Source organism: Trifolium pratense, linkage group LG3, assembly GCF_020283565.1.
Source record: "Trifolium pratense cultivar HEN17-A07 linkage group LG3, ARS_RC_1.1, whole genome shotgun sequence".
NCBI classification, from domain to species: Eukaryota; Viridiplantae; Streptophyta; class Magnoliopsida; order Fabales; family Fabaceae; genus Trifolium; species Trifolium pratense.
In genome coordinates, this window is record NC_060061.1 from 33,197,765 (window position 1) to 33,209,433 (window position 11,669).

The window sequence follows — 11,669 nt, forward strand, 5'->3', positions numbered from 1 at the left end:
GTCTCTCCCGTTAATTTAAATAAAGTTTTATGATTTTGAGAGTTCTCTTAATACATTTCATTATTTTTTTTTAATACACACGCATTTCTTCAAAAATATTATTGTTGCATCTACAAGAGTTTTTTATAATTATACTTGTTAAACCATTATTTGTATTGTGATCACTGTCGTTCCGTGATCAAAATAAATTCAAAATAATAGTAGTACAAGGTGGTTAACCTTGGTCTTTCTCAAGGACTCGCAATCAGTTTAACAATATTAGAACCAAATTAAAAACATCTGTTAACAATATATGCCTAAAAGCACTCGGATAATAAGAAAAACAAAACTAGAGATCAAGGAACAACCATATTGGCTAATGTATTCGCCAGCTAATTAGTTTTATGCTATCTTCTGTAACACCCCGTTTTTCAAAGCATAAAAAGGGGTATTTTTTTTTTTTTTAATCAACACGCTTAAATAAAATGGCGCGCGTGAACGCCCACAGCTATCTCGGCAATTCGTCATTCAATAGAAAATAAATATAACATCAACACATTATATTACAGGGCTTCCTCGAAGCAAAGTGTGTACCTGAAAAATTTACATACAACGGATACATTAAGTTCATCAACCAAAAGACACGAGTTATGAACCGAATATATCACAAGGCTAAAAGGCACTAAACATGTCTGAGTATAAATGTATAAGACATACAGTCATCCCAAAATATAACCTAGGCCCTAAGCCTACCAAAAATGTAGCCTAACAAGTGCTAACATCTACTCTCCGGCATAATCTACGAAGTCCTCGCCGTCCACACGGCCTACGGTCTCAGATGGCGCTCCATCGTCTGGGGGTGGGAGGAGCCCGCGATATGGCATGCAAAATAAGGGTCACCAACTGGAAACTAGTAATAAAATACCGAATACACATACCAGAATAGAAAGCGGTAAACACTTATCACATCCTCACACCAAGAAGAATAAATAAAGTGCACACATAGCCTAATGCAAACCTCTAATGAATGAGTGTGGCACCCCGTCACAGGATCGCCACGGTAACACCCCGTCACAGGATCGTTACATGCATGAATTCCGGAAAAAGGTGGATTACACCCGGCACAATCACACAGATCAAATGCCAACTCAATTGGTGGATACTCCGGAGTAAAATCACCCAGATCAAATACCGGCTCCGTTAATGTAACGACCCAATTTTCGTATTATTATTTTTATGTGTTAAAATATTTTATTAACGTAGAAATTTAATTAAGTTAATAACTAGAGTTATTTATCGAGTACTTTAGTTATTAAGCGATAATGAGAGTTAGTGTGTTATTGGGCCAAGCCAATTGGGCTTGAGGCCCAATGGGCCTTGTGTGAGGTGAGGGTGGCGCCATATGGCATGAAGCAAGGGAGAGAACATTTCATTTTCTCATAACTTTGTGTTCTTGAGAGGAGAAGAGGAGAGCTTGGGAGCTAGAGCAAGGGGAGAGCTATAGAGATTCGAGATCTTCGTCGTGTTTTCTTCGAATCCAGGTAAGAGAGTAGATTTCATATTCGTGGGTGACTCGAGGAAGGGGAGAATGTCGATTTCTCCTCACCCGAACTTCCTCCACCCCATTTTCGTTTTAGTTTGGAATGGATTTTCTTGATGGAAATCGTTTCTAAGGTTCTTAATATGTTTAACATGCTTTTAACATGATTAATGAACGAAAATAATGGTTAAAAACGAGTGTTCTAATGGATTAAACTCAAGAACTTTGTGTTCTTGAGAGTTTTGATGAAAAAGTGTCAATCTTTACTTTTTCGATGTTTATGACGTAGATCTGAGAAATGAACTGTCCTTTTGTGTTTAGATATGCTTGTTGCACTTGAATATGAACTTATTTGGGGTTTATAACATGAAAAATGGCTTATGTGAGAGTCTTGAGAGTTTAGAGTTTGAAATGAGAAATGTAGAAAATTGTTATCTATGAGGTCTGAACCTTTACGTGCAATTTTGACCTCTTTTCGTTGTGAACTGGTTTTAGTGGCCAACATAAAAGTTGTAGCCCTGTTTGTTAGCTTTCCAACGAGTATATGTGCGTCTCCATTGGACTTTCGTAGCCCAAGTTATGATCGTTGCAATGAGAGGCTGTCAAATAATTTCCGCCTGAAACGGCAGAGCAGTGAGCAGCCAGCCTTTCAGATGTTTTTCCGCCCCAGGCGTAAACATTTCCGCCTCAGGCGTAAAGTTCCGCCCCAGGCGTAAATATTTCCGCCCCGGGCGTAAATGCTGCAGTTTTCACCAGTTTTTCATCTGCGATCTTCCTTTGCATGTATTTTCAATCAGTGGCTTATTCTTACATGATTGTTGATGATTGTTGATGCTTGTTGATGCTTGTTGATGCTTGTTGATGAAGAATGATGTGTTGATGAATTGTTGATTATATTTGTGAATTATAATTGTTGTTGATTGTTGATGATGTTTGTTTAAATATCAAAGAAGTATATTAAGGTGTTAATCAACTTAATAAAGAAGGATATTAGAGTATGTTATTCTAATAAAGAAGTATATCGAATTATGTTATTCGATAAAGACGGATATTAAGGTATTGATTATCTTAATAAAGACGGACGTTGGATAGTGTTCCACGTTATTGTTGACGGGCTATATGCCAAAATTGTTGATGAATATATTCATGAGTTTTGAGTGCATGCATCATGAATATTTAGGGATATTGGCTTGTCCAATAAAGAAGGATATCGAACTATATTTGTTTGATAAAGACGGATATCGGAGGTGAAATACTCTGATAAAGACGATGGTACCACATGCATTAGAGGTGTCTAGAGGACATAACATGAATGTGAAGCATTAGATTGCATTAGGGATTATGTGTGCATTTTATAATAAATGATGTTTGACACATACTTGGTAAATGTTGATTGTTAATCCGTATGTGAGGAGCAGAGTCCGTCATGACTATAAAATGAACAACGCAGGGTCCGTCATGACCATAATCTGAACAATGTATTTGTTGATGTTTTGGTATTGTCCGAGATGACGTGAAACTATATGTTTGGTATATAATTGTAGATGATTGATTATGTGATAAATGAAGTAATATGCATGATATATGAATATGCATGAATGATGGTGATGTATATGTATAATGTATGATTATGCATGTTTTTATGAAGAAGTGTTTAAGTACAATTTACTTACACTTGTATATTTTGAGTATGTTATCTAACTCTCTTTTATGTGTTATGTGCTGGACCGTTGGGGGTCCAGATTTTACAGGATTTTGTGGTATTCGATGTCGAGTCGTCGGTGAAGCTCCACTCTGATTGTGACACGGGAAAAGGGGTTTTATATGTATATAGAATCTCCTTATCTAGGTTGTTTTGTATAGCTAATAAATACATTAGTTGATTTAACATTTGTATAAACAAGTATTTTTACTAATTAATTACATTAGTATTATTTTGATTGAAGAATGTAATACTCGAACCACAACTTTTATAATATCGAACATTACTTTCCGTTGCGTATTTTGAAAAAATATTTTTTTACTAAGGTAGAAATATAGAAATAATGGGTTTGGGTGTTACAATTGGTATCAGAGCAGGTCGTCTTCGGACTGTGTGGGTTATGTGTCGATCAGAGCAGGTCTGTGCAGTCAGACCAAGTGAGTGTAGTGTGTCAGTCGTGTTTGTCTAACAATTTTGTGTTGTTTGTTTTGTGAAATCATTCATGTTGTTCGTTTAGGGACTATGAGTGATGTGAATTGGATTAGATTATCCATTCTTCTTGTGAGTAGATGTGTGAGTATTATACTTCTATGTTTATAATAGTTGTATATGCTTAGTGTTTAACCTTTGTGTAGTTTAAACTTGGTTGATTGATGCTTATTTGCTAAATTGTTGATGATCCGGCATGATGTAAAACTGTATGTGATGATCCGGCATGATGTAAAACTGCATGTGACGATCCGGCATGATATAAAACTGCATGTGGTAATGATTTGAAATAATTTTAAAAACTAATATTATTTCTTGAAGATTTTGGTGAAAATATAGAGTTATTTTCTTTTGGGTGAGTGAAAATTAATTTTCAAAATGGTGAGAAGAGTAGGATATTAATGTGTCCTGGTATGTGTTTGTTATATGTTTGTTTATAACATGTGCTAGATGATTACTAGGCATTTGAATTGCTATGCGTTTTATGAGTAAAAACATGAAGATCTCATAATTCTATGTTGTAATTGTGATGCATGATTCTAATTTGTACTTTCAAGTCTATAATGATGTTATATGCTTGATGTTTTGGATTTTGTGGATTAGTGAGTCGAGAAAACGAGAGTTTAGTGAGCGTAAGTTCAAAACCGTAGCAGAGCACCCATATTTTTGGATGTGCTCGCTAGGCGAAGAATGAACCTCGCTGAGTCTCGCTAAGTCTTGCTAAATCCTGTGAATGTTTTTGACTTGTCTCGCCGGGAGCTCGCTAGCTTTTGCTAAGCGAGGGAGCCAGACAAGAAATTTGTTTTGTTGATGTCTTGTTCTGAGTTGATTGAATGTGAGTATGAATTATTGCTATGCAATGTTCATTTTTCTTGTGTTGTTTTGATTTCCTAACTTTGAGAAGTGAGGGAAGTATAGGTTACTTGAATGCTTGCATGAATTTGTGTTAGTGTTTAGGTATCGTGGGTTAGGTTTTGTCCCCTGTATGCGACATGCGTGTAAACGATGTCGATACTAGTTTCTTCTTTTGGGAAGAATATGTTTAGAGGCGATAGAACCGTTAGGTGTGAGCACCGGAAGTTCTAGTGGAAGAGTACGAGTGAGTTTGAGATAAGTGGGGGAGAAGGTTATATCCCTCCGAGATGTTTCGAACGTGAGAAGATGAGATGAGTAGAGATGTTCTTGAAGCGGAATATTCAGGAAGTGGTGACGTTGTTCGAAGTGGAATGGATGGGAACAACAAGTTGTGAGAAACTATTAGAAGAGGAGTTGTCGGACCAAGTGTTTCGCCGTGAGGCGTTACTGAGATTGGTTAAGTAAGATGAAGAGTATTCGAAATGATTGGAAATCGTGTGTTGCACTAAAAGTATGGAGGCGTGTTTTTGTGGACCAAGGTTGAAGTATCTGTTTGATCGAAATGAGTCGAATATGAAGAAGAGGGAGTGATTAAGATTTTGAGGAGGTGATGATTTTGAAGTCAGTTGTCATCCAAGTGGATCGGATGTTGTACCGGATTCTTGAGTAAGAAGCTTTACGTGAGTCGTGCATATGGTAGTAGGTTGAATTGGTTGAACAATTTGGAATTCTAAGTCTAGTGTGTGAAGTGATTTTCAGAAGAGATTTGAGAAGCTTAGAGAAAGAGATGTGAAGATTAGTGAACCGTTGGTGTTAATTAATCAAGGAAGGGAAGTAAGTTTTAAAGTAAATAAGAATGGAGTTGAGAAATATCATAATAGGATTGGTATGTTTGTTGAATCGTTGGAAGTGACTTGTGTTAGGTGAGAGTTTGCGAAAAGGATTACCGCACATGTGAGTAGATGTTGTGTTTGAGCACATATAGTAAGGAGTTGAAGGTGATGCCTAAGGTAAGTGTCAGAGAGCATTTGGTAGTGCCCACAAGATAAGAGTGAGTAAGTATTTGCTAAGGAATTTGGATTTGTGGAATGGAAGAGTCGGTAGAGACTAGTTTTGTTAGATGCATCGTGGATGTTGATGTAGTATGATCGTGATCGGTGACAATGAAGTAAAGGATTTTAAATTGTTTCATCATGGATGATGAGACGGTAGTGATTTGGTGAATAAGAAACCGATGGGTGAATAAACAGAGAAGAGTATGCTTGTTGCAATGCAAGATGATGAGGAACATCGATAGATGGATTATGGGCGAATTGAAGATGTCGTTTGGAATCAACGAGATAAAAGTTATGATTGTTTGGAGAACCAATTTTAGGCAGTGGTCTAATTTGGAAGTAGCGAATTACTAAAAGATTAAGAAGTGGTATTGGAAATTGTTTGTGTTAAGGAATGCAAAGGTTGGTTAAGAGATTACTTGGGAATAGAATAGTCGTAACGAGATTCGACTCAATGATTGGAGATATGTGAGAAAAGGAAGTTGATGGTTAGAGACGGTAGTTTTTAGCATGTGTCAATGAAGTTTGAGAATGTTGGTCATCAAGTGATTGTTGGAATTGAACTATCAAGTGATGTGTTTGGAATAAGATCCGGATATGAATAGGTGATGTAACACGGTTAAGTGATCCATGAGGGAATCAGAGACTTATAGGATTTGTGGAGTTATGGAGTTGTGGAAGTATTTTTTTTCGGAGTGTGTTCAACTGGTTGTTTTAGGGTAACGTTGTGAGGCCGTAGAATGTGAGTCTATGGATGTTTCGTACGAAGTGGATGTTTTGGCTGTTTGATAAGAATGGTTTGTGCCGATATCATGATTGTTGAATATTTATCGACAAATTGAGGAACTGGCCGTCCTTGATCTCTTGTTGATAAATAGACAAAAATTGTGTTGGATGGGATAAATTAATTTTGTCAAACTTGGTAATGTGCAGTGTTTTGAACGTTTCGTTGGAGGGTCGGATACAGGAGTTATCCGGAGTTGTTTTAGTAGCGTCATTTTCGAGGGCGAAAATCTTTTAAGTGGGGGAGAGTTGTAACGACCCAATTTTCGTATTATTATTTTTATGTGTTAAAATATTTTATTAACGTAGAAATTTAATTAAGTTAATAACTAGAGTTATTTATCGAGTACTTTAGTTATTAAGCGATAGTGAGAGTTAGTGTGTTATTGGGCCAAGCCAATTGGGCTTGAGGCCCAATGGGCCTTGTGTGAGGTGAGGGTGGCGCCATATGGCATGAAGCAAGGGAGAGAACATTTCATTTTCTCATAACTTTGTGTTCTTGAGAGGAGAAGAGGAGAGCTTGGGAGCTAGAGCAAGGGGAGAGCTATAGAGATTCGAGATCTTCGTCGTGTTTTCTTCGAATCCAGGTAAGAGAGTAGATTTCATATTCGTGGGTGACTCGAGGAAGGGGAGAATGTCGATTTCTCCTCACCCGAACTTCCTCCACCCCATTTTCGTTTTAGTTTGGAATGGATTTTCTTGATGGAAATCGTTTCTAAGGTTCTTAATATGTTTAACATGCTTTTAACATGATTAATGAACGAAAATAATGGTTAAAAACGAGTGTTCTAATGGATTAAACTCAAGAACTTTGTGTTCTTGAGAGTTTTGATGAAAAAGTGTCAATCTTTACTTTTTCGATGTTTATGACGTAGATCTGAGAAATGAACTGTCCTTTTGTGTTTAGATATGCTTGTTGCACTTGAATATGAACTTATTTGGGGTTTATAACATGAAAAATGGCTTATGTGAGAGTCTTGAGAGTTTAGAGTTTGAAATGAGAAATGTAGAAAATTGTTATCTATGAGGTCTGAACCTTTACGTGCAATTTTGACCTCTTTTCGTTGTGAACTGGTTTTAGTGGCCAACATAAAAGTTGTAGCCCTGTTTGTTAGCTTTCCAACGAGTATATGTGCGTCTCCATTGGACTTTCGTAGCCCAAGTTATGATCGTTGCAATGAGAGGCTGTCAAATAATTTCCGCCTGAAACGGCAGAGCAGTGAGCAGCCAGCCTTTCAGTTGTTTTTCCGCCCCAGGCGTAAACATTTCCGCCTCAGGCGTAAAGTTCCGCCCCAGGCGTAAATATTTCCGCCCCGGGCGTAAATGCTGCAGTTTTCACCAGTTTTTCATCTGCGATCTTCCTTTGCATGTATTTTCAATCAGTGGCTTATTCTTACATGATTGTTGATGATTGTTGATGCTTGTTGATGCTTGTTGATGCTTGTTGATGAAGAATGATGTGTTGATGAATTGTTGATTATATTTGTGAATTATAATTGTTGTTGATTGTTGATGATGTTTGTTTAAATATCAAAGAAGTATATTAAGGTGTTAATCAACTTAATAAAGAAGGATATTAGAGTATGTTATTCTAATAAAGAAGTATATCGAATTATGTTATTCGATAAAGACGGATATTAAGGTATTGATTATCTTAATAAAGACGGACGTTGGATAGTGTTCCACGTTATTGTTGACGGGCTATATGCCAAAATTGTTGATGAATATATTCATGAGTTTTGAGTGCATGCATCATGAATATTTAGGGATATTGGCTTGTCCAATAAAGAAGGATATCGAACTATATTTGTTTGATAAAGACGGATATCGGAGGTGAAATACTCTGATAAAGACGATGGTACCACATGCATTAGAGGTGTCTAGAGGACATAACATGAATGTGAAGCATTAGATTGCATTAGGGATTATGTGTGCATTTTATAATAAATGATGTTTGACACATACTTGGTAAATGTTGATTGTTAATCCGTATGTGAGGAGCAGAGTCCGTCATGACTATAAAATGAACAACGCAGGGTCCGTCATGACCATAATCTGAACAATGTATTTGTTGATGTTTTGGTATTGTCCGAGACGACGTGAAACTATATGTTTGGTATATAATTGTAGATGATTGATTATGTGATAAATGAAGTAATATGCATGATATATGAATATGCATGAATGATGGTGATGTATATGTATAATGTATGATTATGCATGTTTTTATGAAGAAGTGTTTAAGTACAATTTACTTACACTTGTATATTTTGAGTATGTTATCTAACTCTCTTTTATGTGTTATGTGCTGGACCGTTGGGGGTCCAGATTTTACAGGATTTTGTGGTATTCGATGTCGAGTCGTCGGTGAAGCTCCGCTCTGATTGTGACACGGGAAAAGGGGTTTTATATGTATATAGAATCTCCTTATCTAGGTTGTTTTGTATAGCTAATAAATACATTAGTTGATTTAACATTTGTATAAACAAGTATTTTTACTAATTAATTACATTAGTATTATTTTGATTGAAGAATGTAATACTCGAACCACAACTTTTATAATATCGAACATTACTTTCCGTTGCGTATTTTGAAAAAAGATTTTTTTACTAAGGTAGAAATATAGAAATAATGGGTTTGGGTGTTACAGTTAACGGCGGTACAATCACCCAGATCAAATACCGTCTCCGTTAAAGGCGAAAGTATCACCCAGTACAATCACACAGATCAAATACCGACAATGTTTGCATGAGCATACGTCCCTACATTTACTAATGCAACAAACATACACATATTCATAACCACATGTCAACACATATATTTCCCACATATACGTAAGACAAATAACATCGAAAACAACCAAGCACACAAGCATGGAACCACAACAAGCATAACCACAAGCATACCCTAATGCTATTGACGGAAATAAAAAGGTTCCCTTACCTCGGCAATGCTTCCAACCAAAAACTACAACGTTTCACACTATCTACCGTTTCGCGTTTCCTAAAAATAACGAGCGAACAATGCATAAGTTTCTCCCAAAATATCTTAACGAAACTAAACCTATCAACAAAGGTCTAGAGGTGTCTAAGGCACTTCCTAACACTCTCGGATATTATATTCGAGTCCTCCCCATAGTGATTAAAAATTCCCGAAGTTAAATACACTATTTTTCACAAAACAAACACATTTTCGTTTTCAAAGCATACCATTGCTCTCTATGGTTTTAAACTTCAAAGGACACTTTCACACACTACCAAAACACTTGAAAACAACCTAAAAATTTTACGAAAATATCTCGACAAAATAATCGAGTTTTTCTTGCGTCGCAAGTTTCAAGTTTTTCTTTCCAAATACAATCCTATAATCATACTTTGACCCACCTATGATCATTTCATCAAAGCATGATCATTTTTCCCAAAATTGTGGACTTAGAAAAATTTCACAAATCCCCCCCCCCCCCACACACCTTGAGGTTCGGCCATCAAAAACCAAATGGCACTTCCGCTCAAAATGTTTCGCTTCCGAGGGCATGGTAATATCCCATAATACCCCCGAGTCACTAATCCAAGCCCCAAAAAATTTTCCGGGCAAAGCCTCTAATTACGAAAAATTCAATTTTTTGGTTCTTTGAGACACATACAACACCAAAACCATTTTTACCCAAAACTTTTTGCATGGTAATTCGCCCTAGGCCACAATTGTGCCTCCCCCAAAGCCCTAACCAATTTTGAAACCTCTCCCACACTTTTCCAAAATTTCACATGACCAAAAGTTTTGAAAATGTGAACCACACCCAAAATTTTTCCAATGCCAATACATAGCAAGCCTCTATTAGTTCACAAGCCTATGGAAATGATCAACCAATTCATTTTGAGGGTCAAAACAAGAATTTCCAAAAATTTGTTCATAAAGTCCTCAAGAACACACACAAAAATATTTTTCCTTGTTTCACAAAATCAAAGCCATTTCCTAACATCCATTTCCCTACAATGCTCATAGACAACACCAAAAATAAAAGCACAACACAAGTTTTCAAAGTTATGAGCATTTCAAATCAATTTTCCAAACCCTAACAAAAGATTTCATGAAATTCTTAATCACCATGGAAACCAACATGTGCCAAGCTTAAACAAGCTTATAAACTACTCCTAAACACTTCCCTAGAACCACAAACACCCAAAACTTATTCTAGAAAAATTTACTCAAGAACAAGTCATGACAAATCTCTAAAATACTCTAGGAATCATGACTTTTAGCTAAACAAAATCATGGAGAAGATGAGTTACCTTAAGAGGAGTGATTTCCTTGCAAGTTCCTAGTTCCAAAGAGACAAATCCTAGCTTGAATGGATGAGAAATGAAAATTTCAATGGTGAGGGTGAGTTGAGAGAGGAGAGGCGGTTTATGAGAGGAAGAGAAGAGAGCTTTTGTGATATTTTCTAAGTACAAAACAATGACCAAAGTCATCCTATGTAAAGGCATCATGATCATTCCTAGCCATAGGATCAAATAGTGCCACTAAAGCAAGATTAAACCCTAACCATTGGATCGATCCAAGTCTATCCTCTTAAGATATTTTCTTTCTCTCATGAGAACTCACGCCTCACAGACGAGTCGCATTACGCTTACGGACCAAACTCGCGAAACTAGAAAATTTAGAAACTAAACGTTCGCCTTAAACGATTTCCAAAAATTATCGCGAAACATTTTTCCCCGACTGTATTTTTCATTCCTAACTCTTAAAAATATTCTAAAGTCATAACCCAACTCAAGCCGATATATAAAGTTCCCATCTAAAATATAAACGGATTCGGAGTTAACGAAAATTCGGAACAGCGGGTAAACTATTGCCCGTTTTCTCAAAAACTAGAATAACGCGAAAAATAAAATTCCAAGGATACAAGAACATCCTCCTTCCTATAAGAAGACTAGGAAAATAAACCCCGTGCCATTCCGACACTCGAGCACAAAACAGGCACGATCTCAGCAAACTATGTCGTTATAACGACGATACTCGAACTAATAACCTTCGAACCCTAATTAACCTATCCACAACCCATGGTCTTTCAATCGAAGAACCTAAAAATCATTCCTTAGCTCAACAAACAAACTTCGGAATCGAAATCTACGCGAAAAACTAAGCAAAATAGGTTCCGGGTGCAAAAATCCCTAAAAAGTCAACAAAGGTCAACCCTCACAAACCAAGCCTGCGCGCGTTGCGCCAGGACCAGAAACAACAGGATTATGGGTCTTACATTACTACC

General features: G+C 36.7%; 1 long non-coding RNA gene across 1 annotated transcript; it reads right to left on the bottom strand.

Moving 5' to 3' along the window:
• Nucleotides 1–679: 679 nt before the first annotated feature.
• Nucleotides 680–11,121, bottom strand: LOC123916613. The gene is made up of 3 exons (XR_006812215.1): nucleotides 10,693–11,121; nucleotides 9,347–9,406; nucleotides 680–832 (listed from the first exon to the last, which is right to left on the bottom strand). It is a non-coding gene; the product is annotated as an uncharacterized LOC123916613 (long non-coding RNA).
• Between the last annotated feature and the right edge of the window lie 548 nt (nucleotides 11,122–11,669).